Here is a 24951-nt window from a genome sequence, read left to right on the forward strand (position 1 = left end):
CCCCCTCATCTTTGGGATGAAGATGCCAAGTCCCAGGTTAAGAAGTCAAGTGATTTTCCTAAGGTCACACTAATAGTAAAATTGCTTTATATTAAATGGAACCTGGTAAATATCACTGTATTGTAATACTTTTCCTGAAGTGACTGGGACAGGTTTTAATTTATTATTTCTTTGGACTCATTGTGTTGGTGCTCTAGAGTTCATTTTTCTTGATAATTCTTTGGATTGGCCTGCACCCCTCTCCTCGACATTTGAAGGGAGGGTACCTCCCTCAAGAGTAAACTAGTGACTACACTCTTCTCTGCCTTCCTTAGATTAGAGATATATGTCTTTTGTGTGTAGGCGTTTTTGTATCTTTTGTGCAGCATTTGTTTGTGGATTTTTTATCTAATTTTTTATACTCAATGTTTTTTCCTCTCCCTCATCTACATCATTACTTGGTGAAATTAATGGAATGGGCCGTAAACTGCTGTATCTAAATCACATTATTAATTTAATCCACTACAGGCTTATTTTTCATTTTATATCTAAGTGTATGTTCCTTGTCTTTTTTTTTTTTTTAAACTAAGGAAGGGGAAAAGGAAATCTTACTGTTGTTTCGTCCCTATTTTAGGGAAGGTTTAAAAAAAATTCTGAACTTAAGACACCAAAAAAGACTATTACCATACACAAAGAAGAATATGAAAGATTCTGTATGAAACTGTGACTCTCCATTTCATACTCCTTTTTAAAAGAAGAGCGTATAGTAAACTCTATACTTTATTTTCAGAACTGTCTTGCTTATCTGTGTTTCCTTCTAAACTCCCTTCTGTTCTCTTCTGTTCATTTTTGAGATTTATTTTTAAAAGAATACTTTCTTTTTTTAAAACTTTATATTTGCAGTTCCAGATTCTTTCCCTCCCTCTACCTCTTCCCTGACCAATTGAGAAGCCAAGAAATGATACCCATTTTACAGATAAAGTAGTACAAAACTTATTTCCACATTACCTATATTCTGAAAAGCAAGAAAAGTAAAGAATTTTTTTAAAAATATGCTTCAGCCTGCTATCTGAGCCCATCCCACCAGTTCTCTGTTTGGAGGTGGATAGCATTTTTTATCATGAGTCCTCAGGAATTGCCATGGTCATTGCATTGATGCTATGTCTTTCACAGTTGATTGTCACTGCAATATTTTTTCTTAATTGTATAAAATGTTCTCCTAATTCTGCTCACTTCACTCTGTATTAGTTCATATAAATTTCCCCAGGTTTTTCCAGAAACCATGCCCTTCATCATTTCCTATTGTACAATAGTATTCTATCACAATTGGGTATCACAACTTGTTAGTCATTCCTCAATTAATGGGCATCCCTAGTTTTCAATTCTTCGTTACCACAAAAAGAGCTGCTATAAATATTTTTGTAATGTGGGTTTTTCCGTGAATTTAAAAAAAAGATACAATCGCCCTGTTTTTCTTTTGGCATCACTTTGCTAAGCCGGTATCCTCCCGCCCCTTCCTCCCCCCATCAAAAACTTCAAGAAGGGAAGAGAAGAAAAAAAAAATCCTTTGAGACAAATAAGCATAGTCAAGCAAAATGAATCCACATGGGACCTTGTCTAAAAATGTATGTTTCTATATCTTGTGTCCATCACTTTTCTGTTAGAAGAGTGGGTAACGTGCTTCATCTTAGGTCTTCAAATCAATTTATCTTTCTGAGGTTTTCCGAACTCCTATGTTTGTATTTCAAAGTTCCTATTCTGCTCTAGTCTTTTCCATCAGAAATTCTTGCTCTATTCCTTTAAAGGTCAGTTTTTTTCCCCTTTCCCCTACATCCAGGATTGTACTTGGTTTTGCAGGGCAAGTTATTGTTGTTCGTAGACCTATATCTTTTGCTTTTTAGAACATTATATTCCAAGCTTTCCTTTAGTTTTTTGTAGAAGCTGCCAGGTCTTATGTGATCCTGACTATTGTTCTTTTGTGCTGGAACTACCTTTTTTTTTTTTCCTGCATGCTTGAAGTATTTTTTATTTGACACGGAAGTCCTTAATTTTTATTTTGACATTCTTGGGACTTTTCAAAGTACTTTTCAGGAGGTGATCAGTGGATTCTCTTGTTACTTTTTCTGGTCCTAATAAAGCTGAGTAATTTTGAGTAATGAGTTCTTAAAATAAGTGTATCCAGGATTTTTTTTTAGTCATGGATTTTTCAGGCATGGAGTCATGGACTGCAATGATTTTTAAATTATTTCTCATTGGTCTGTTTGATCTGGTTATTTTTTAATGTAAAATATTTTACATTTTCTTTTATTTTTTCAACATTTTGTTTTGTCCAAATATTTTTTTGCTCTTTCATGGAGTCATTAATTTTTGTTTGGTCTATTCTAGTTTTCAAGGAGTCCCTTTCTTTTTTTTAAAAAAAGTCTTTTTTTAAAAAAATTATTTATTTTTAATTTTCAACATTCACTTTTACAAGATTTTGAGTTCCAAATTTTCTCCCCATCTTATCCCTACCCCCACCCCAAGATGGCATGCATTCTGCATACCCCTTCCCCTAATCTGTCCTTCCTTCTATTTCTCCCCCCCCTTCTCTTATCCCCTCCCCCTTCTATTTTCCTGTAGGGCAGGATAGATTTCTATACCCTATTTCCTGTATTTCTTATTTCCCAGTTGCATGTGAAAACAATTTTTTTTAACATGTGTTTTTAAAACGTTGTGTTACAAATTTTCAGGGAGTCCCTTTCTTAAATAAGATTTGACACTTTTTTCTTTTTTTCGTTTTTTTATTTTCTTTTTTTAAAATTTTTAAAATTTCATTTTTAAATTAAAAAATTTTTAATTTAAAAAATTTTATTTCTTTTTTCTTTTTATTTCACTTTTTTTTAGAGTTTTATTTCATTTATTAATCTTGGTTCATTTCTTCTAAATATTTACATATTCCTTGTGGCAAATCCATTTTTTTTGTCACTGCTTATAATTATTACAGAATTACATTCTCCTTTTTGGAAAGATCCCTAGATTTATAATAATTTTTGTTACAGTGTATTCTTTGATTTACTTAACTTTTCACCATTAGTTTTTAAACTGGGGTTTTATGTTAGGGTAAGGTTCCATACGTACTTTTGTGTGATGTATTTAACTGTGCTTGGACTCATTTTGGGTCCCCTGGGTTCTTGTGCTTATTTTTGCCTCCTGGTGCTAGGCCCTCTCTGTATTTTAGGTTCACAATGCTGGATCTTCAGGGCCTTTATTGGCATCTCAAGATCAAGCGTTAGGTACCTCAGAACCCTAGCTTCTTATTGCTGTCCATTACTACTCTGGGACTTTCTGAACATCCTGGGATTTTCTCATGGGAGCCCACTATTTTTGCTGCCTCCGGACACAAAGCTTTCAGGCTACATGTGTCTTGCCTCTGGTTGTGCTAAGGAGCCTACCCTGTGCTATTTCTGGCTTTCTTTAGAGGTCCCCTTATTGCCTGTGAGCTTCATACTGTACACCCCCTACCTTTTTTTTCCTTTTTCCACTTCTAGAGTAGAATAAGTAACTTACTATAGCCTGTCCTTGAGTTCTTGGTCATTATTTGGTCTTGTGTGAGTTTAAGGTTTTGTTGGAGTTGTTATGTGGGAGCTGGCTAGTCTCCCTTTTGTTCAGGTAGCCATCTTGGCAGGAATTCCCCTTGGTAAAGTTTCATTTTTAATGGTGCTGAGTTAAATTGGCCTTTCCCAAATGAGAGAGAGATCTCCTCTCTTTCTGAAAATTCTGATTGGAGCGATAAACAAGTGGGTGTATTGAAAAAATCAGAATTACATTTTAAAACTTGAGAGAGCTACTGTGCCCTTCTGAAAGCTAAAAAGGGACATTGGAGGGCAAACCAGTGGTTTTGCTTGATTGTCCTTTGTTTGAAGGGAGAGTTCTATGGTGGGTGATTATGTTGCAAAAAAAGAAAAGGCATTAATTGTACTTTGAAAAAGAAAAAAGAAGAAACAAAAAATAAAGTTTTTTTAAACAAAAAGAAGTCAACCAAAAATTAAAATAAAATTTCCAGTTAATTTTATTGGTTCAGTTTGCTTGTTAGTTTGTACAATGAACATCTGACCTTATACCACCAATCTTTTAAAAATAGTTGGGTTGCGGTTCTCCCTCATTCTCTCCTTCTTTCTCCACCCCTATATGCAATATATTAAGAACCTCTTGTGCTAGGTTTGGAGAAGATAGAAAATTTAGCAAAAAACAAGATGATTTAATCTTAGTATATTTTTCTTGATCTTTATTCTTGAGGTACTAATTTATGTTTTTCTTCTTCCCTAACTCTCCCTTCTTTACCTCTTTGGGTGAATCTTCTGGCCCATGGCATTGGAAACAAACAAAAACCCAGAATTTCAGAGTTGGAAGTTTCACAGTCATCTTCTCTAACTTCTAATCTGATGAAGAGATTTCCTTTCTTATAATTTCTTCCTCCTATAGATAATAATGCTTTAAAGGAGATGGTCTGAAAAGTCCTCAATAGTTGTACAAATCCTTCTAGATGATTTTTAGAGTGACCCAGGTATAATACTTTACTAATATAAATTATCAGAGAGTAAGTGCTAGTTTTCTAAAGCCTTTGTTTCTTCTTGAGACAGTAAAGCAAGTAAATACATTCTTTGAAATTGGGGGTACATTTAAGTTTTCATTGAACTGTTCATTTGGTTCCATTGCATGCTTCATCATTGCCTGTGGACAGCCTAAGGGATAATGATGCCATATTGATAAGTGGCCTTTGGAATTTCAATGTGAGTAAAATTATTAAATATCCCCAGAAGATAATAAATGTGAAGCTTACATGTATTATGATATTAAGGCTGTTTGGTAAAATCACAGCTTCAGACCCATTTTCCAAAATGCATAATAATGAAAGCGATTTTCTTTGAATAAGTCATCATTAGAGCACTATTTGTAGAGCTTATTGCCATTGGAAATCACAAATAAAGGGATGAGGCCCTGAAAAAATTAATAAATGCCAAGTAAAGTAGCTGTTGCTGAAGAATAGTACAATGTGCTTGTTACATTATTCTGTATAACATAGTGCCTAGAACATGGTAGATGCTGAATGAGTACTTGTAGACTGATTATACAGAGCAAGAGCTAATATGCTGGAAAGATTTTGAATGGGCATATTCATGAGGTTTGAAGTTCAACTACAGTGAACTCTTGGCAGGGAAAACTAATTCTGCCATCGAGATAATGCATAACCTAATAATTTTCCAGTCATGAGTGATCTGGAATAAGGAAGACTGACAATATAAGATATGATGGCAAAATCAAGTGAAATGACATTGGAGAGACCTGAAACCCTCCAGGAAAGTTGGTAGGCTTAAACAAAACTGGTTGAAAAGGAGAAAATCAAGTCAACTGAATCATGTATCATACATTCAGGAATGAATGAAATAAGAAAGAAAACTAACAGTTGTCTGATTTTTATCCTTTACTTTTATGATGCATTTGTGAGTTTTAGAACATGCAGCAAAAGGTCATCATTCTCTTGCCCACTTGCATAATCTATGAGTTTGGGGACATTAATTTTAGTATTTTATTATTGCACTAGGGTGGGGTGTGGGGTGTGTTCAGGGAAGACTAACCTCTGGTGTGAAGGCTGCTGAGCCCTTTTCAAGACTGCTTTCCACCTTTGGTGTCCACCTGTTCCACCTAGCTCTCACCTTTGGCTCCAGGAAGCTGTAGCATGCACCGTAGCCACATGCCAATAAATCATTTTGACAGCCAAGCTAAACCAGGTTGAGGGTAACTGAGGGGTTTCAAACCCATTGGTGAGTTGGGGGTGGTGTCTACCCCAAGCATGTGAAGACTTGCCCTTATGAAATGGGCAGATGAGAACAATTTGTTCCAATGGCCATGAAGGCAGCTGAAGCAGGCTTGGTTAGACATCAAAGATGCCAAGGTCATCCATTGCGTCTTGAGTCATTACCAGTCATCTTGACTCTGTCCTGTCACTGGACTATGACTCTGGAGAAAAGAGTGAGGCCAACGACTTTGTGCAACTTTGCCTCACTTAAATCCAATTTGCGCAAGAATCAAAAGACATCACCCATACTGCAGTTGGGAGAACTTGTAGAGAAATTTATGGGTTGGAATCCTGGTGCTGATCAGGCTGAGCAATTCTCCCTGATGTCAGGTGGAGCTTTCATAGAAGAGGTTTCCAGAAGCTTCAGATGGTACTATGTGATATTTCTAGGAAGAGGAGTTAGAGGGGTGCATTGTATTTCTGTGTAGGACATTCTCATCCCCATTTGGATCCCTGGCATTCCTTCCCCTGCCCTAGCATCAGCTCAGTTTCACCTTCAAGTTTCTCATAATACTTGGTTTTATATTTTTCTAATACCCTTGTCATGGATTATTTTGAATTGTAGTTCCAAAGAATTGTAGTGCTAATTGTAGTGTTGTTTGTTATTCAGTCTTACACACACACACACACACACGTATGCATATATGTTTGTGTGCATATATATATATATATATATACACACACACACATGTACAGATGTATGTTGCAACATTGGCAGTATACATGTTTATCCACTTAGTTGTTCTCCTGTGGATGGTTAAGCCAAACTGCTTTGAATAACAGATTTTTTCCAGGAGGCTCTGCAGTATGCTAAGGCTTGATGCAATTAGCATAAAGTTAATTGAAAATAGTACCATTCTTTATGATTAACAAGCTCCAATATCACTTAAAACTGTAGCTGAATTCCCAGTTTTGCTTTTTTTGGTCATTCTGAATCTTCTTAGTTAGTGATCACTGTTGGTACCATCAAAATTTTTTTTACCTTAAAAATGAGTCCTTTTTGAAAAGGTTAGCGATTACTGATTGTGTAATCATATCTGAAGATTTAGCAAAAGGAAAAATACTAAAATGTCCTTTTTCTGTATTGACACTGTAGCTTTTAAAATGTATGGTGAAAATAAAAGTATAGTATGAGATATGAATTATAGAATTGGAATATTACCTGATTTACTTTAAAATTTGCAAAATTCTTCACATATATTATCTCATTTGATCCTCACAACAAGCCTCTGAGATAGATGCTAGAGATAGCATTATCCTTGTTTTACACATGAGAAAGCTGAGGTTGAGTGGTTTTAAGTGACTTACCCAGGATCACACAGCCAGGAGTTTTAAGGATAGATTCCCACCTAGGTCACGCTGACTTCAAGTCCAGCTCCCTGCTCTCTATGTACCGTTACATCTGAATACACTTTTGCGCTAGGAAACGAGGTTTAGGATACATCACATGCTTAATGGTATTGTATGGAACTTAGGGTTGTAGTCCAAGCTCTGTTGTGGTTTGTTTGACCCCTCAGGCCGATCATTTGATTTCCCTATACTTCAGTCTTTAAAATAAAGGGTCCTAGATGGCCGCGAAGGTCTAACTCGGTTCAAATATTTCACAATTTTGTGGTTGTAAAAAGTTAAGCTCGATGCACTTGTGCCGATGATGATGCAGAGATTTGCAAGGAGTCAGGTATGTTTGACTAAGGGCACTCGCTGACTTTCTGGAAAAGGATGATCTCACGTCACATGTCATGTTTGTGATTTTTTGGTAATAGCTAGTAGATAAGCTTTATGAAGCATTGGGTGACAGCATGCTGTCCTCAAGTGAACTGTTCTCTATGAACACACATTATTAAAAAGGAGAAAAACCGGAGACCCAAGTCTAACTTTAAAGCAGACCCACTGGGATCTAGTATACCCAAAATAAGAGTTAATATCTGGAAACTAGAGTTCAAAACCCCAAAAGGGGGAGGGGGGAAGAAGCCATTTAAAGACCAATCTCTGCATAAATTGAGACCTGTCGTGTCATTTCATTATGGTACTTGTTGTCCTAAGAGCCCTGGATCTAGGAAATGGGTAGTCACCTCATCTCTCCTCTTCCCATCATTCCTGCCTCCCTGAGTGGTTTTCCTTTTATGCCAGGCACCCTGAAACCCAACAAATTGGTGTTCCTTCTGTGTTTTAGCTGTACCCACTTCCCCCCTTGCCTTCTTGCATTTCCTAACATCAAGATGTCTATAGGGGGGAGGCCACAGGATTTTTCCTTCCCTCCTCTTCATCCCCTTCCCCTTGTTCTCTGATAGCACTCTAATCTCTTTGGTGTTTCGAACAGGTTTTAACTACAGGATACAACAATGGAAACATGTAATTGGGTGAGAGGTAACAGAGGTTTCACAAGTTATAAGGGCTCTTAAAGTTGTTCCTGCTTATAAGTACCAATTATAGGAAGGATAGATCTATTCTTCTCTTCCTCTCACCCCCCACTCTCCCCACCCTCCAGCCTTAATTCCATTCCATAGAAAATGTCGAGTGGGCCTTCGTGGCTCAATGAATCGAGTGCCTGGCCTGGAGTCAGGAAGACCCGAGTTCAAATTTGGCCTCAGACACACAGTTTCCTCATCTGTAAAATGAGCTGGAGAAGGAAATTAGACAAACTACTCTAGTATCTTTGCCAAGAAAACCCCAAATGGAGGGGCAAAAGACTGAACTGAAACAACTGAACAACAGCAAAGAAAATGTAGAATACACACAAAACTCAGACAAGCCCATAAACAATGGATAGAATTTTCTTCCCTCCCCAGGAATAGTAGTACTAGTAGCAGCAGCAGCAGTAGTAGTAATAATAATGATGGTGATAGCTAGCATTTATAAAATGCTTTAAGGTTTGCAAAACGCTTTGCAAGTATTATCTCAAATTAGCTGCATGCAAAAAACCCTAGGAGATTGGTGCTATTATCATCCCCATTTTATAGATGAAGTAAGTCCCTCTCCTGCCCTTCCTACACTAAGTCCCCAAGTTCCTAAGCCCCTCCAGGCTTAATTGTACTGTTCTGTGGTTTGGAATCTGCTGTGACAAGAAATACATTTGGGGTTTCTGGATAGGAAAATCCCTTTCTTTCTTTTGGACTCACAATTCATATAGCTTACTATAACTGGAGTACATAGTCTATACTTCATTTCTCCAGTATTGAGTCTTTGGTCCTTTCCAGAATCAGGGGCCACATGGAATCTTCTTCTTCCAGGAAACACATTACTTGGAAATTCTCCTTCTCTAGGTAAGAACATGGGATCCCTGAACTTTGAAAAATGGGGTTCCTAGTGAGGCCACCCCCAGGTCTAGTTAGGAAATTTTCTCTTTTTTGGTGAGGAGACTGGATTCCAAGGTCCCACTGTGTAAGAGTCCCTTTCTCTGGTTAGAGAGGCAGATTCCTGGACTCTTTATTGCTAGAGAGACCACTCTTACCCCAGGCCACGTGGTTCCCTTCTTCATGGCTGCCTTGTGGTGATTTAGCCTCTGCCTCTGTAAGTCCGGGGCTAGGAACTCAGCACTGTCCAGATGCCATCTACTCTTTGGTCGCATAGGTAAGTACGTGTCTGTCTCTGTCATGTCTTCCTCTAGGGTCTCTGCCCCAGTTGCTGTGCTCTCTTTTGTGATAAGAGCCAGGGGGGATGGTTAGTAGGTCTCCAGAGTGGGCTGAAGCACTTGAAATTACTGTGTATTTCTGACCTGGCAGCCATTAATTCTGTGGGGAGGGGAATTCCACTTCATTACCCTTCAAGATATATTTTCAAAATTTTCTATAAATATGAAACTACATGTTATAGAAGGGGATTTCTGTTTAGGTGCAGTTTAGATTGGATAGTGGCTTTTATTTTCCCCCTAGTAATTGTCTCTAGATAATTTACATGGGAGTTAAGATACATGCTTATATCTGTGAGAAAAGAAAAAAAAAAAGAGACCAGTCAATGCCGAGGGTTCATTATGACTCAAAAATAAACCCTAAGGAGAATGGAACATGTGGTTTCATATTTACAGAAAATTTTTGAAATATATTTTTTGCTCAATTTGGGTAAGATGAGCTGAGGGGTAGATTATTAAAGAGTGTGTAATAATCTGGGACAAAAGAAAGCCACCGGTTAGCTGCTTTACACTGAACTAAGGATGTTGGGGGGTTACCTCTAATTTTAAGACTTTTCCCTATCAATTAAAAGGTTTTTTTAGTATTTTCTTGGTTGTGACAGAAGCACTAAGGCCCAGGAAAGCATCTTTGCTAGAGTGAATGAGTTGCATGAGGAACTCTTGCCATGCTTAGTCTGACTCCAAACCTGGTATTTGACTAGTGGGAAAACCCTATAATGAGATGAAAAATAGGCAAGTTCCTAAGAAACACATCTTGAATAGATTTCATAATGATCATGTGACACTTGCAACTGGCTGGTGGAAAGGAGAACTAGAAATTTCGGATTCATGTTTAATCCTGAATTTGCCTGCTGCTCTAGCACCATCCTTCCTCTCCAATAAACCTCCCACACACTTCTTAATTTTGTATTGCTCACTCTCTCTGTCTCCATAGGGGTATTCCTAGAGTTATATGCTTACTCCAACATTTCTTTTGCAGAAAATATTCCTCCCTGGCCTCATTTGGACACTTCCCTTTAGTTTTCCCATCCAGTGATCTTTGTCATACGTAGCAGAGGGACATGGGAAAGGATGGAGTGTTGTTGACTCAGGTGGCTGGAGAAGAATCTCCTAGATCTTTTGTTTATTCCAGCAACTCCCTGTTTACTAACTAAACTGGCTCCTGACCTTCTCTTTCTCTCCCTCATCCATATATAGCTGTGACACTTTTCATGATCACAATGATGATGATTAACAATCATTGTTGATTTTTAAAAATGGAGTTCACATGTGAATGGTCCTAGAATAAGTGGCTGTCCCACAATTGTACTTTTATAGTTAAAGCTCAGTAGGCAGTTGTACAAGTAGATAAAATTAACTGCCTTTTGTAACTGAACAAAAGTATGTGGATTTAAACTTATCTTCTATAAGTTTCCCTAAGGTGTCTTCAGGATGACTTTGGTAGCAAAGAGAAAGAGATAGATCTCATCCTATTCTCCAGAGATTTTGATTTCTTCTGCTGGGTCTTCATATTTTGAAAACTTTCTACTCCATGTAGCTCAGTGGCACCAGAGTTTGTTCTGGTGATGTCTATTGAAAACATCATTCTTGAGTTTTTGTGGGTCAGTAGGTGTTTAGGTGATTGTGGGCAACGGTTCATTTTACAATGGTCCAGTTGCAAGACAGTTTATTGAATAAGTTTTCAAGGCTTTTTTTTTCTAACCTCTGTTTATCTCTAGGCTATTTATACCTTTATTTTGAGGTGTGTATTCAGAAGGTGAACTTCTGATTTAAAATGCTGGCCACCAGGTCATGTCTTGCTAGGTATTTCATTAGGTGCTAAATTTTCACAGGTTGCAGTGATGCATCAGTTTTTATCTTTTCCTTGCGTGATCTATCTACATTGATCACTAAGCCCAGGTGGTTGTTGTTGTTATTATCATCATCATTCCCAACAGCATTCCCTCCTCTGCAGTTCCTATTCAAACTCTTAATTTCCTTCAAAGCGTGGCTCAAGCACCGTCTCTTAAATGAAGCCTTTCCTAATTTCCCTTAGCCTCAGGTACTTCCTCTTCAGCAAATTACTTCATATTTATTTTGTTTATATCTTTTATATACTTACCTACATCCATGTTGTTTCCTCCAATAAAATGTGAACTCTCTGAAGGCAGAGACTCCTTATTTTCTGTCTCCAGTATCCCTGGTGTCTATCACCATGCATCTTATGGAACAGGAGTTTAATAAGTCTTGGTTCATTGACTGAGTTACCCTTTCCTCTCCTGGGCACTACAGAACTTTCCCAAAACTACTCGAACTACTATGACTTCCTCTGTTGGGGTCCTCTTTGTTCTTTATTTAAAAGCAGAATGTTTTCTGTCTTGTTCGAATTATGAATTTGTAAAGGATTCCATCAATCATAATATGTGGGTTATATTGCCAGCATTTCCATTGTGAGCAGTGTTTTGTATTCTTTTAGATTATGAGGTCTTGCATGTAGTAAGTGCTAAATAAATGTTGAGTTGAATTTTAAGCGTTTCTTTATTAGAAGAGATGCATTATCAAATAATATTGAGCAAGCTAGAAATAATATTGAGCAACATTCTTCTAGGTTGGTGTCTTGAAATATTTCTAGTGGAGAATAATGAAAGAATTTTTTACTTCACAGAGCACACAGAGTCTGTAAGAAATAAAATATTGTTTTAAGGAAGTAGAGTACAGAAAAATGGATTTGAAGTCAGAAGATCTGGATCCAAGCCCTGGCCCTGCAAGATGACTGTGGGCTAATCATTTTACACAGTTATTTAGGGGGACACATTCCGGTTTATGGGTATGGGTATTCCCTATAGAGTTGTAGATGACAACCTGTTTAAGTCTCAGGAGACAGTTTTTATGCGTTATTGTGGTTCAAAAAAATGTCAGGCAATCTTCTGGTCAGATGCTCTTCTCTGGGCTCATGCAAGGCTGGTGTTTAAGCAGTAGTCTCTAGTGGGACTTATCAGAGCCTTTCTAGTTTGGTGGTATGATCTTTGAAAACCAGAGTGCCCTCTATCTGATGATGAGGCGGTATCAGAGTAGGATTTTAGTGGAAGAAAATAATTACAGTGGCTTTAAAATAACCTTGTTCCATCAAAATTTATAAAGAGTTTAAAAGCCTTTATATTTTAGCAGAGGATTTCTCCGGTTGTAAAAGTCACATATTAACACAAGGCCAATGTGTTTGTTCTATTTGACTATAGATTTTTTTTTTAATAAGGGAGGACTTCTATTGAAAGAATCATCTTGGAGATATGGAGAAAAAAGAGCATCAGAAAAATATTTTAAAAGTACACAGAAGAAAACAAAAAAAGCAATTCAGAAGACGATACAAATTAACAGAAGTTTACAGATTCACATACAAGTCTCCTTTTTACTCTTTGAATTTGGAAATATTCATGTTTATTAATGATTGCTAAGTTCACAAAAAGGAAAATTTGTGAATGGCTGTATTCCATTTGGCAAAAATATGACAGGTCTGCTTATGTTTTTATATATGTGCCAAAAACTCAGAACAGGAGAGCAATGAGCTATGAGTGAGATGTGAAGCTTAATGTTCTCTTTTCAAACATTTGAGTCTTTAATTACAGATAAATAGTGTTTACTCATGATGTGGTAATGCTGAAAATAATGGGCATTTCTGTTTTACTCATAGCTGAAAATATGAAATCATTCTTCTAGAAGAATCAGAGATAAATTCTAGCTGGTGACTAGTACTCATTTTAATCTCACTCATTCTTTTGTTTTCACTTTAAAAAAAAAACCCAAAAAGTAAATAGGAATATTGTTATTTAAGCTGCTTTATATTTAAAACTCAACATATGTCCTTTTACTGAAAAACGGATACCAGAGACCATTGCTTCTATCTATTTTATGTTTAGCTGTAAGGAAGGGAGAATCTTCTATATTTGGTACTGAAAATACAGTTGCCCACATAGCTAGTTTTTAAAGCACAATAGTCAATAAGCATTTATTAAACACCTACAGTGTGACTTGCACTTGTGCTAAACACTAGACAAGTATCATACCTGTCAGAGTCATTTCCTCCAAGTCCATTGTTTTAGAGTGTGCATGCATGTGTTGGGACCTATTGGTCATAGATTTGGATTGAATAGAATTGGTGCACCATAGAAATGGTGCAGGAGGTAGGTTTTCACCTCATTTCATGCCATTGTTTGGATTTAGGGATAAAATCCTATTCGATTCTGAATTTTGATTCATGAGGCCAGGTGTTATATGAATAATGATTCTATTAATTTTGATTGACCTGCTAACCTGTTGTAAAATTTGCACTACTTTTATCAAGTTCAGTCATGAAAATCAAAACATTTTGAAATGAAAACAATAGCCTCCATTGGCCTCAGTTTCCTTGTCTGCAAAATGAGGGTGTTGGAGTAAAAAGCCTCTGCAGGCTCCTTCCAGATCTAAATTTTTAATCCTACAAGTCTTTGCAGTCCTATCTGTCAAAGCCTTCTTTAAGTTATGGCGATGAGACAAAGGAGGTCAGTTCTCTATGATCTGCCTCACATGGCTATTGGTGCCCTTTTTCTAATCTCTGTTTTTCACTCATAGTTAAAAGCTTATTAAGCTAGAGTTTAAACCTCCAAGGCAATGTCAAAGGACAAGAAAACCTGGTAATCTTGGTGACTTAAGTAACCAAAGAGATTTCATGTTGCAAGTTAAAATCCATATTAATAATGTCCACGGAGGACATTCATGTACACTGCCTTGGATTGTAAATTGATTAGAACATAATTGCCAGGGCTTGATCACCAATATTATGTGCTGTTGTATGTGTGACTTGAAAGCATACACAGAGCATTCTATTCATTGGAAGAATTTTTAGCATTGGGATTTTAGCCCAGGATGACTCAATGAACACTGATTGAGAAAATACTTCAGTCTTCCCTGATGTGAAAAGACTGTTGGCCTGGGCTAAATGTTAACTGGCACATGCCCCCAGAAATACGTTCCCTTATGCCAACCAGTTATTCAGTATAATTTCTCAGAATGCCTTTAAGTAAGAACTACTCCAATTACAACTAAGATAATGTTTCTTCACTTTTGAGTTCATCTCTTAATTAAAACAGACACACTAACACTATCTCCAAAAACAAATTGAGGAGAGCGGAGAGCTAGAGGCCAGCATTTGACATTCGAAAGAATCTTCTATCAGTCTGTCTTGTTGGCTAAGTTGACTGGCAGTTTAGAACAGCTTTTGTTCAGTTCTCAGCAGATTTATTTATAAATGTTGAGGACATGTAAAAAATTTACCCCTTTCTTTCCTATCTAAAAATAGTTCTCTGGGAAATGAAGTTACTGTTTTAAAAATAATAATAATAATAATAACATGCAAAATCAGAAGCAGTGCTAAATACATTCTCAGTAGTTTTTCCTATAAACATAGAATAGAGAATGAGTCTCACAATTGCTATGAAAACAGAGTTTCTGGGGACAGTCACAAGGTTTTGGAGTGCATGCTGTTGAAATTGGAATGTTAAAAACAGTCCTTTAAGGAACATCTATAATAGCGGTCCTCAAAGCCCCAAAAATCTTTTCAATCTGCAAAGTCAGCTTTTTATAATAATATTAAGATGTTATTTGCCTATTAAAATACTTCTCCCATTTCCAACTACACATCCGTGTGAGACCGGATTTCCTTCATATACTTCAATCTTATATTTTAACTTCAGTTATATAGAGCAACAGAATAAAGATAGAAAGAGAGATTTGCAAAATACTTAAAACAATTCCATTCTAAGTATTTTGGAAAATATAGTTATTTTTCATCAAAATATTATTTATATTAATATGTAATGAGTTTGTGGTTGTAACTTAATGGATTAATAAGCATTTTAAAAGTTTATTAGTTTTGATTTCTGATATGGGAAATATGTGTAGATATAACTGACATAAACAAAAGCTCTTTGGGGTCCTCAGTAATATTAAAGAGAATTAAAGGAATCCTGAGACCAATAATCTTGAGAACCACTGATCTGTAGTAGTGTGACTTATCTCCCTCATGGCTTTACTTTTATACTCCAGCATGCTCATGAGTTAGATGGTGAATGGGGGTTCACAAAATCTGCCACCTCTGTTAATGTGACCTCAAGGGAAAAGAGCAGCGTTCTCAGGTCGGGTGTTCAGTTTTCCTGTCTTTCATTGTTAAGAGAAACTAGCAGATGGAAGAAGGAGCTAGGCCAATGAAGTTAGAAGGTCAAAGTCAGAAGGAACTTTGGCTTCTCTTCCTGTGTGCTAGAGCTTTCTTGGGGGTTGGGGATAGTAGATGTTGGACTTTTAAGAAGGCAATCCAGTTTTTTTTTGTAGTGACTTAAAAATATATGTAACATCTAATGAAGAAGAAAGAAATTTCCGAGGTACAAAAGAAAATTCTCCCTTCCCCTCTGCCACAGGTACATGTTTTCTCCAAATTATCAGGTCTGAGATCCTGAGAAATGCCTTCCTCATCCCAAAATCCCTCCCAAAAAAAAGCGTTAGAAAGAGAATAATTGTAATGGAGACTTAAGTCAGGTAGAGTCTAAGGGCTATCACAGTGTAGAATTTATAGTTGTGCTCTATCCTTATCATAATTATAGCGCCTTGCACATCATTCCTATGGGCTCAATATGATTATTGTTATTGCTGTAGTACTTGACTTCAAGCAATATAAAATTGTTACCTTTTTCCTCTCCTCCCTCCTGTGTTTCTAAATGACTCACTGCTTGTGACCTTGCTACTGATTTTATGGTTTATTTTATTTGGATATAGATGAAGAAGTCACATGACCATACACAGGTTAATCGAATTAACCCTCAGAAGAAAAACAGTATAAAAAATTAGCATTTCTTTTCCAAATGCTCTGCTTAGAGTAACGATCTTAGAGTTGCTCCATGAAAATTTGCATAGCTTCCTGCAGCTTTGAAAAATTAAAGTGTCCTGCCGTCTACTACCTTGAATCGTGAAATGAGCAGACATTACATTGCTTTTGTCACTGGTCTTAGAATAATTTACTTATTGTGGCCAAGATGCGCTGTGTGGAAATTTGTACCAACAGAATTTCAAGAACTTACTTAAAGTGTGTTCCATTGGTAAAATTCCTGGATCTTCTTTTCATAACTTTGGCATTTGAATTATTTATTTATTTTATTAAATAATTTATTAAAGCTTATTTTGTATTTGCATTGACTTCCTCCTTTTTTTTAGTAGTTGAATTTTTGAGAGTTTGGCTATTTAAAAAGCAATGAATGTTCACATGTCTATTTGATAGAGATGGAGAGGCTGAGAGGCATGCAATTTCTCTTTGCAATTTTTTTTTGTGTAGTTATTTTCAATCAGGCCATTCATCTTAGAAACTGTGGTGACAGTAGAGGATTAAAATTGAGTTAGAGCTAGCCATAGCTTGTATTTAGTGGTAAGGAAAGAAGGCCTCTGCTCGCATATGGACTGTCCCAGACCTGTAAGTAACAATTTTGTTGCCCTAGACAGATGCTTGTGGGGGTGGCTAGGCTGGCGAGCTGCACAAAATGAGCCCCCAAATCAACTTTATAATTCATGGTATGAAAATTATACAAGAAGTAATTAAGACAAATTCAACTGAGTGGGAGGGTAAATTAGTTACTATAGTGGTTTAAGGGAATAGAATAGAATAAGAGCTGGGAAGGACTTCCATGGTCATCTGATCTAACCCATAAGATTTGGTGTCCAATGGCCTTTCTCCTCCACCAGAGAGACTTGGGCAAGATTGTCATTCCAGTGAGGGGAAAGTGTCCCTGCTTGAGAGAGGGAGACAGACTGTTCTGCCTCAGAGGAGGGAAGAAAGGGGAAACCTTGGGGAAGTGACGAGATTGGGGCAGTTAGGAATTTCTTCTTGGAATGGAGGGGAAAGAGGGAGTGAATGAATGGGCTGATGTGGTCTGCTGTCTGCCAAACCACCTTAACTCAGGCCTGCTCCTTCCCCTTCCTTAGCTGGCATCTGAACTTAACGCTCTCTTTACTACCTTCTGTTCTGCTAAAGGAATATGTGTATTAAATTTTTACACTCTCTGACTTTCTCTCTCTTTTAAGATTCTCACTCAGGAGATAATACCCCAGTGGCTCTGGCTAGTTAGAGTTTTGAATTAGTCTCTTAATAAATAGCACTAAACCATGCAATAAGTTTGGTATGGGAGCATGACCACTTTTTAGTAATATAGAAATGGCAATGCACCTATTTTTTCTTTGTAACAGAAAGCTGTTTTTTTGTCCATATTTAGTCTTCCCCAGCTGTAGTTCATTAATATGTTTAGTTAAAGCACCAGTCCCCATTGAACAGTTGCTATATTGATATTTATTGATTGATTGATAGAGGAAAAAATTCTCATGCTTCAAAAAATTTTTTTATACCAGACCTGTGATTTAATTTGTGTAAGGAATTCTACCAGAAGAAATTTTCTCTACCAATGCAGGTCATCACTTACCCTGTAACTTACTGTCTTAAAAAGTGGCCTGGGGGTACTCAGGGGTTCAGAGACTTGTCCAGGTTCCCACAGCCAGTGTGACTTAGCAGTAGAACCTGAACTCAAGACTTTTTGATTTATAGGCTGGCTTCAGGCCAGTCATCTCTTCATTTCTCACCAGACTGCAAGTCCAGACTCTTATCATGGCTTTCATACCCAGTACCTTCCCTCTCCCCCTTCTTGCCCCATTTTCAGCTTCCTTTTAATGTGTTGTCTTTCCCTATTAGAGGGGCAGCTAGGTGTTTCAGTGGATAGAGTGCCAGTCCTGGAGTCAGAAAGACTCATCTTCCTGAGTTCAAATCTGGCCCCAAACACTTATTAGCAGCGTGACCCTGGGCAAGTCACTTAACCCTGTTCGCCTTAGTTTCTTCATTTGTAAAATGACCTGGAGAGGGAAATGGCAAATCACTCCTGTATCTTTGCCAAGAGAATCCCAAATGGAGTGATGAAGAGTCGTACACAACTGAAAAATGACTAAACAACAAATTTCCTATTAGAACGTAAGCTCCTTGAGGTCAGGGAACTGTCCTTTTTTTTGGGGGGAGGGTATGTATTTGTGTTTTCAGTGCTTAGCACTGTGTCTGGCATATAGTAGTTCCTTTACAAATGCTTGTTGACCTGTCAACAGCCTGACTACCGCCTCACAGTGTCTCTTTATGGGAAAAATTCCTTAACTTTAGTAATCTCCATTTCGAACTAAGAAATCAATCAACTTTTTGGGAGTAAAACCAGTCACTCACTGGCCTTGATTACTATTTAAAAAGTCGTTTTTAAGCGTTTGCTATGGGCCTAGCATTCTGTTAGGTTCCATGGAGCACAAACAATAAAAGGTGAAATCTTACCTGTAGGTAAGCAATGATAAAAGATCTTAAATGAATTCTTTTTTCCTTTTCAGTATGTGGGTGTGGGTGTGGGTGTATATATATATATATGTATATATATATAATATATATGTGTGTGTGTGTGTGTACACACACATATGTATACATATATAAATGTATTGATGCCTTTTCTTTTCATATTTCCCTTTGTCCAATGAGCTCTCCTTTATAACAAAGGAAAAACAACAGTTTAGCAAAAACTGATCCAGTGATCACCTTTGACAATATGTACAATATTTCCTACCTATAGTTCCTTACCTCATTGCCCAAAATAGGGAGATACATATTGTTCTGTTCTCCAAAGCCAAGATTGGTCGTTCTACAGATTTGGTCTGTGCAGATTTTTATTTCCTCCTAGTGTTCTCTTTGTTTACAATATTGCGTTGATTATGTGTATTGATCTCTTGGTTTTGCTTTTTTCTACTCTTTATCAGTTTATATAAATCTTCCCATGTTTAAATGATTTCCTAATCACAGTAGCCTTCCTACCTCTGCTTCAAGTCAGTAACAAGTGTCATATTATTAAGCGTCTACTATGCACCAAACACTGGGGATAAAAGGAAAGGCAAAAGACAGTCTATGCAATGAATATAAACCTGCAATTGACTGTGTACAAACAAAATATATACAGGATGAACTGACAATCATCTCAAAGGAAAGACACTCCGTTCTATAATCCATCAGTCAGCCTATTCCATATTAATCTTCCTTATATACGGATGTGGTCTATATATAACTAATACTACTCTGTGAGAAAAATACAGGTAAATTAGAGTATTGAAGCCCAATATAAAGGAGGCACCTAGCCTCCTTAAGCCTAAGAGAGTACACAGCTATTCTCACTAAGGTGAAGTCAATAGGGTAGGAGAAGAGAGCAAATATTTATTAAGAGCTAACTATCTCCAGGCAATCTGCTAATAAGCAGTTTACAAATATTATTTCATTTGATTCTCACAACAGCCCTGGGATGTGCCCAGGGTCACACTGGTATTATTATTATTATCCCTATTCTACAGTTGAGGAAATCAAGGCTTACAAGGGTTAAGTGCTTTGCCTAGGATCACACAGCTAGTAATTGTCGGAGGCTGGATTTGAACTCAGGTCTTCCTGACTCCAAGCCCAGCACTCTATCCATTGCATTACCTAGCTGCCTCCAGTAGACCTGGATGAACCCCATCTTGGGATACCACAAGATCTGATTGATATGATTGCTTACTTTATATGATTGTAAGATATGATTATTTTCCATATGTATAGCTTGATTGTACATAATCATTTTCATGTTGTCACCTTCATTAGACTATGTGCTCTTTGGGAATAGGGATTGTTGGGGTTTTTTTTGTCATTCTTTGCACCCATAGTGCTTAGCACATATGATTATTTAGCCATTTGAAAAGTCATGTCAAACTGCAGAGTTGCTGTGGGACTGATTTTCATGAAAGTGAAGAGAAGGGTTTCTTTCAGCCATAGGGCTATGAGCTTGACTATACTATACTAACTATACAAAGCCTATGAGAAACTGTTTCATGATATCTTTGTGGTTAAGATGAAGAAATGTAGGCTAGATAATTATTATAGCTAACATTTGCATAGCATTTTAAGGTTTGTAAAAACACTTCACAAATGTTATCTCGTTTTAGTCTCACAATAACCTAGGAGGGGGAAGTATTGTTTTTAATCCCCGTTTTACAGACGAGGAAACTGAGGCAAACAGGGTGAGTGACCTGCCCAGAGTTACATAGCTGATGTCTGAGGAAGGATTTGAACTCAATTACTCTTGACCCCAGGACCAGCATTCTATCCACTAAGCCACCTAGATACCTGATAGTTAAGTTAGATAGATTTAGAACTGGCTGAATGACTTGCCTCAAAGATTAGTGGATGGGTGTTGACCTGAATCTTAAGTGGAACGTCACAGGGATCTGTTCTTGGCCCTCTTAGGTTGAACATTTTTATCAAGAATTTGAATTCTGAAGTTTGGATTCAGTCAAAGGGCCACACTTGAGGACCTAGAGGGCCACATGTGACCTCGAGGCCACAGGTTTCCCACCCCTGGATAGGTGAAATTTATGAGTAACCTCCTCGTACAGCTTAATTGTACATAGTTGTTTGCATGTTGTCACCTCCATTAGACCATAAGCTCTTTGGGAGTAGGGACTGGTTTTTTTGTTTTTTTTTTGTTTTTTGGTCATTCTTTGCATACAGTGCCTAAAACGTAGTAGATATTTAATTAATACTTGTTGGCTTGACTTGAATTGCAGTAAGCAGGGATGGATAGTTTACACTCTGGGTAACAGAATTATGATCCATAAAAGATCTCAGAAGGCACAAATGGTGGGCCAAATAATATGAAATATAATTTGGATAAATATAGCACTCAACACTTTGGTTCGGAATATCAACTGTTCATCAACAGGATAGGGAAATTATGAGGAGACATCCATTTGTGTGAAAAAGGCACAGGGTTTTAGTAGATTGCTGAATCAGTCTGAGTCAGCCTTGAGACGCCACAATCGGAAAAGGCTACATAAAAACCGCACTGTTGCTGAAAGACAGCATATAGGAGAAAACAATAGCTGCTTTCAAGAATTCGAAGGGCTGTCATATAGAACTGGGGCTCAATCGCCCCAGAATATAGAAGTAAGATCCATCTTTACGATGGCAGTCGCAGAGAGGCAGAAACTTGCTAATGATTAGAGCTGCCTAAAAGTGAAATGGGCTTAGGAGGCAGTGAGTTCCTCCTGGAGGTCTTCAAGCTGAGCTAGAATGTCATAGAGGCAATTACTGTTCATGCATGGAGAAGAATCTCTCTGAAGGCCCTACTCAGAGATGTGGCGATGTTGTTACTCCTCTGCTCCAAGCTCTCAAATGGCTCCCAGTTGTCTGCCGAGTCAAATTCAGACTCTGTTTGTCCAGTTAGTACACAGAGTTCTCCAGGATCTGGCACCACTCTCCATTCCAGCCTTTTCTCATACCATTCTCCTCCTACATGGATTCAGTGCTTCAGCCCAGCACCAACCCTTGCTGTTGGTGACTTTCCTTCCATGCCTAGTGCTTTCCGAGTCATTCTGTTTCCTGTCAAAGTGCATGTTGACTTTGTCAACAGGAAATCACACCTTCACAAAGCTTAGGTGAAAACTAGATTTTTTTTTTTACAAGAGGAATGAACGTGCGGGGAAATCAAAGGCAGAGCAAAGAATTCACAGTTCTTAGAGAAGTTTACATTATTATAATAGCAGGACAAAAGGAGGAGGGGACACCGGGTACAGAGATGACACTGGAAGGGGGACTGTGTGACAAAGGTGGGGAAAAAAGACAAGATCACTCCCCATGGGAAAGAGCAAGGGGATGCCCAAAGTCTCATTCTTTTCCCTTGGAAATTGCTGGACTTTGAACATAGGAGGATCTGCTTATCTGCAGTGGCCCCCAGCTGCACAAGCATTACCAGCCTGGTACAGACTGGGTGGCTGGCACCTGTCTTGCCTCCAAAGGACACACAGGGAGTCCAGCTTGAGGGGCAAACTTTGTCAGCTCAGGGGGCGCTTTGTTTTTGACACATGCAAGGCCTCCTGCATGATCCTGCATACTCTGGGTTCAGTATTTCTGGAGAATATGGCAACTCAAAAAGACAAGTTCAGGGGACCCTAAACAGCCCTTAACAACTTTTATCATTTTTGAATAAATTTTTAAAAAATTTATTTTAAACTTTGCAACTAGCAACAAAAACTTTCAAGCACAAAATTTTTAAAAAATATTTTCAGAGAACTCTATAAACTCTATATTACCAAGAATGTGACTTTGTTACAAGAAGAACATACTAATTTTAACAGGATGACAAAAAGTGACCTATTACCTTCTCTTATCTTTTTAGTTCTTTTTCAACAGTGACACTTACATAACTGACTTTTATATAAAACTTTTAAGTTCTCAAAGTGCTCTGGTATCCAGGGGTGGGGCACCTATGGCCTCAAGGCCACATATGACTTTTTACTTCCTCAAGTGCAGCCCTTTGATTGCATCCAAACTTCACAGAACAAATCCCCATAATAAAAGGATTTGTTCTGTAAAACTTGGACTCAGTCATAATGCCACACCCAAGGACCTAGAAGGCCACAGGTTCTCCACCCTTGGGCAGTCTCTTATTGAAGAACCAAAACCATGTAAGTACTGTGTTGCTGTTGTTCAATTGTGTGCTGATCCCGTTTTGGGATTTTCTTGGCAAAGACACTGATATGGTTTACCATTTCTTTCTCTAGCTCATTTTACAGTGAGGAAACTGAGGCAAACAGGGTTAAATGACTTGCCCGGGATCACATAGCTACTAAGTTTCTGAAACCGAATTTGAGCTCAGGAAGATGAAGCCTTCTTGACTCCAGGCCTGGCACTCTATCCACTGAGCCGCTTAGCTGCTGCTGCTGCTGCTACTGCTAATAATACTAATAATTATTATTATAGTAAGAACCATATGTATTACTATCTCCATATTACAAATAAGGAAATTGAAGCCCAGATAAGTTAAGTGACGAATCCACGGTCACGCAGCTAATAGGAATCAATAAGAATCAAGCTCTTGTTTAAAACCCAACTCACATGCCATCTTCATCATGAAGCCTTACCCCAGCACTGTCAGAAATGACTTCTTTCCCCTTCAGGATGCACATACTACTACTCTTATGTACTCATCATCTATTTTTTTATGTCAGCAATTATTTGTGAGTCTGTCATATTCCCCTACTGAATTGTAACTTCCATGAAGGTAGATCCCATATCTTAATCTAAATTTGTTCATTCCCCATTGTGGTATTATGCCCACAGTAATGACTTAATCTATGTTTACTGAATTGAATTAAAATTCTTAGTATATATTTTGTTATTTTGTAGACTGGCATGTTGTAAGCTCTATTTGTATTCTTTCAGTAGTTGGAAAACAATTTTGAATCTTAATTAGTATGATATGTTCAACCTCCAAATTCTGGCATCTCTTATGTGTCTAGTAGTCTTGCCAAATTCTGGTTTTTCCTACCTTCTCTCCTTTTGCAAAGGAAGGCTATAGTCTGAAGGGCTTCAATTCAGTTTAATTCAGCAAACATTCATTAAATGCTCACAATGTGCCAGGTACTATGCCAGGCACTTGTAATGTACAAAACCAAAAAAAAAAAAAAGAAAAGAAAAAAGAAACAGCCCTGCCCTCAAGGAGCCTACATTCATCTTAAGTTTTATGCTGTTGCTCATAAACTTCAAAGACTTCCATTTAGGCAGTATCTAAAAATAGTTTGTGGGGAAAAAAATATAGCTGAAACAGTCAAGCGAGTGATATGGTGAAACTGAGCAAACCTGCATTCGTAAATCATGTAGGTAAGAGTGATCCAACAGGTAATTTTCAGTGTGTGGATTTTGGTGCAACGAAACAGATTCAGTGACTAGAATTCCCTCATGCTATCCCTTTCTTCTTTATGTAAATTCCTAAGCTGTGATGTAAAGTTAACATTTAATTGGTGGACCTTGCTTGTATAGCTGATCGATGTGCATAATAACAATTTTTTTTATTTTTATTGTTTTTGCTTTGTAGAAGCTATGGGCTGAATGGGAAAGTGTCGTTGTTGTTATTAGAGAGCCTTTATTAAACATTCTAATACTTTTCTCATTCTGTGTGGCTGATGGTTAGATTGACTTAACATTTTAGGTCAGGAAGGTATCATCTGAAATGTGTGACACATGGGAAAAAAGATGTACCAGCACCTAGACAAAGTATACAGCCTTCACCAAGAGGCAGTGTTTGAGTGGGACCCACACCTCACATTTCTTCTCTTTGTCCTATATATACACCGTGCTTCCAGTTTTTTCTGCCCAGAATTTTATTCCCTAGCAACAGGAGGGGAAAAAAAAGATGAATGCTATTCTTTAGGGTGGAGCATTCTTGCTTGTGCTAGCTGCTACAATGATTCTTGGGAAATTTATTGCAAAATGTGTGAACTCTATATTCACCAAACCCTAGGGGAAATACCCTTTGCTTGTTTCATTCCAGGGTCCCGTATAATTCTAAATCCTATAATCCCCTGATTTTTAACAAAAAAAATCTTAAATTTATTTTAGATTCTGACAGTACTTTTACAGGACACT

At 37.6% G+C, this 24951-nt stretch overlaps 1 protein-coding gene across 3 annotated transcripts in view; it reads left to right on the plus strand.

Annotated features, from left to right (window-relative positions):
• SH3KBP1 (SH3 domain containing kinase binding protein 1) overlaps positions 1-24951 on the plus strand; it is a 434394-nt gene that overhangs the window by 124802 nt on the left and 284641 nt on the right. The window contains exon 1 of one of the 3 annotated variants that reach the window (XM_027866172.1): positions 9367-9385. The exons of the other annotated variants lie outside the window; for them this stretch is intronic. The gene's annotated coding sequence lies outside the window, so the exon portion shown is untranslated. Of the gene's footprint in view, positions 1-9366; positions 9386-24951 lie in introns of those variants that run through there. 3 annotated transcript variants of the gene reach the window in all.

This window comes from Vombatus ursinus, unplaced genomic scaffold (assembly GCF_900497805.2).
Source record: "Vombatus ursinus unplaced genomic scaffold, bare-nosed wombat genome assembly UNPS02001419.1, whole genome shotgun sequence".
NCBI lineage: Eukaryota > Metazoa > Chordata > Mammalia > Diprotodontia > Vombatidae > Vombatus > Vombatus ursinus.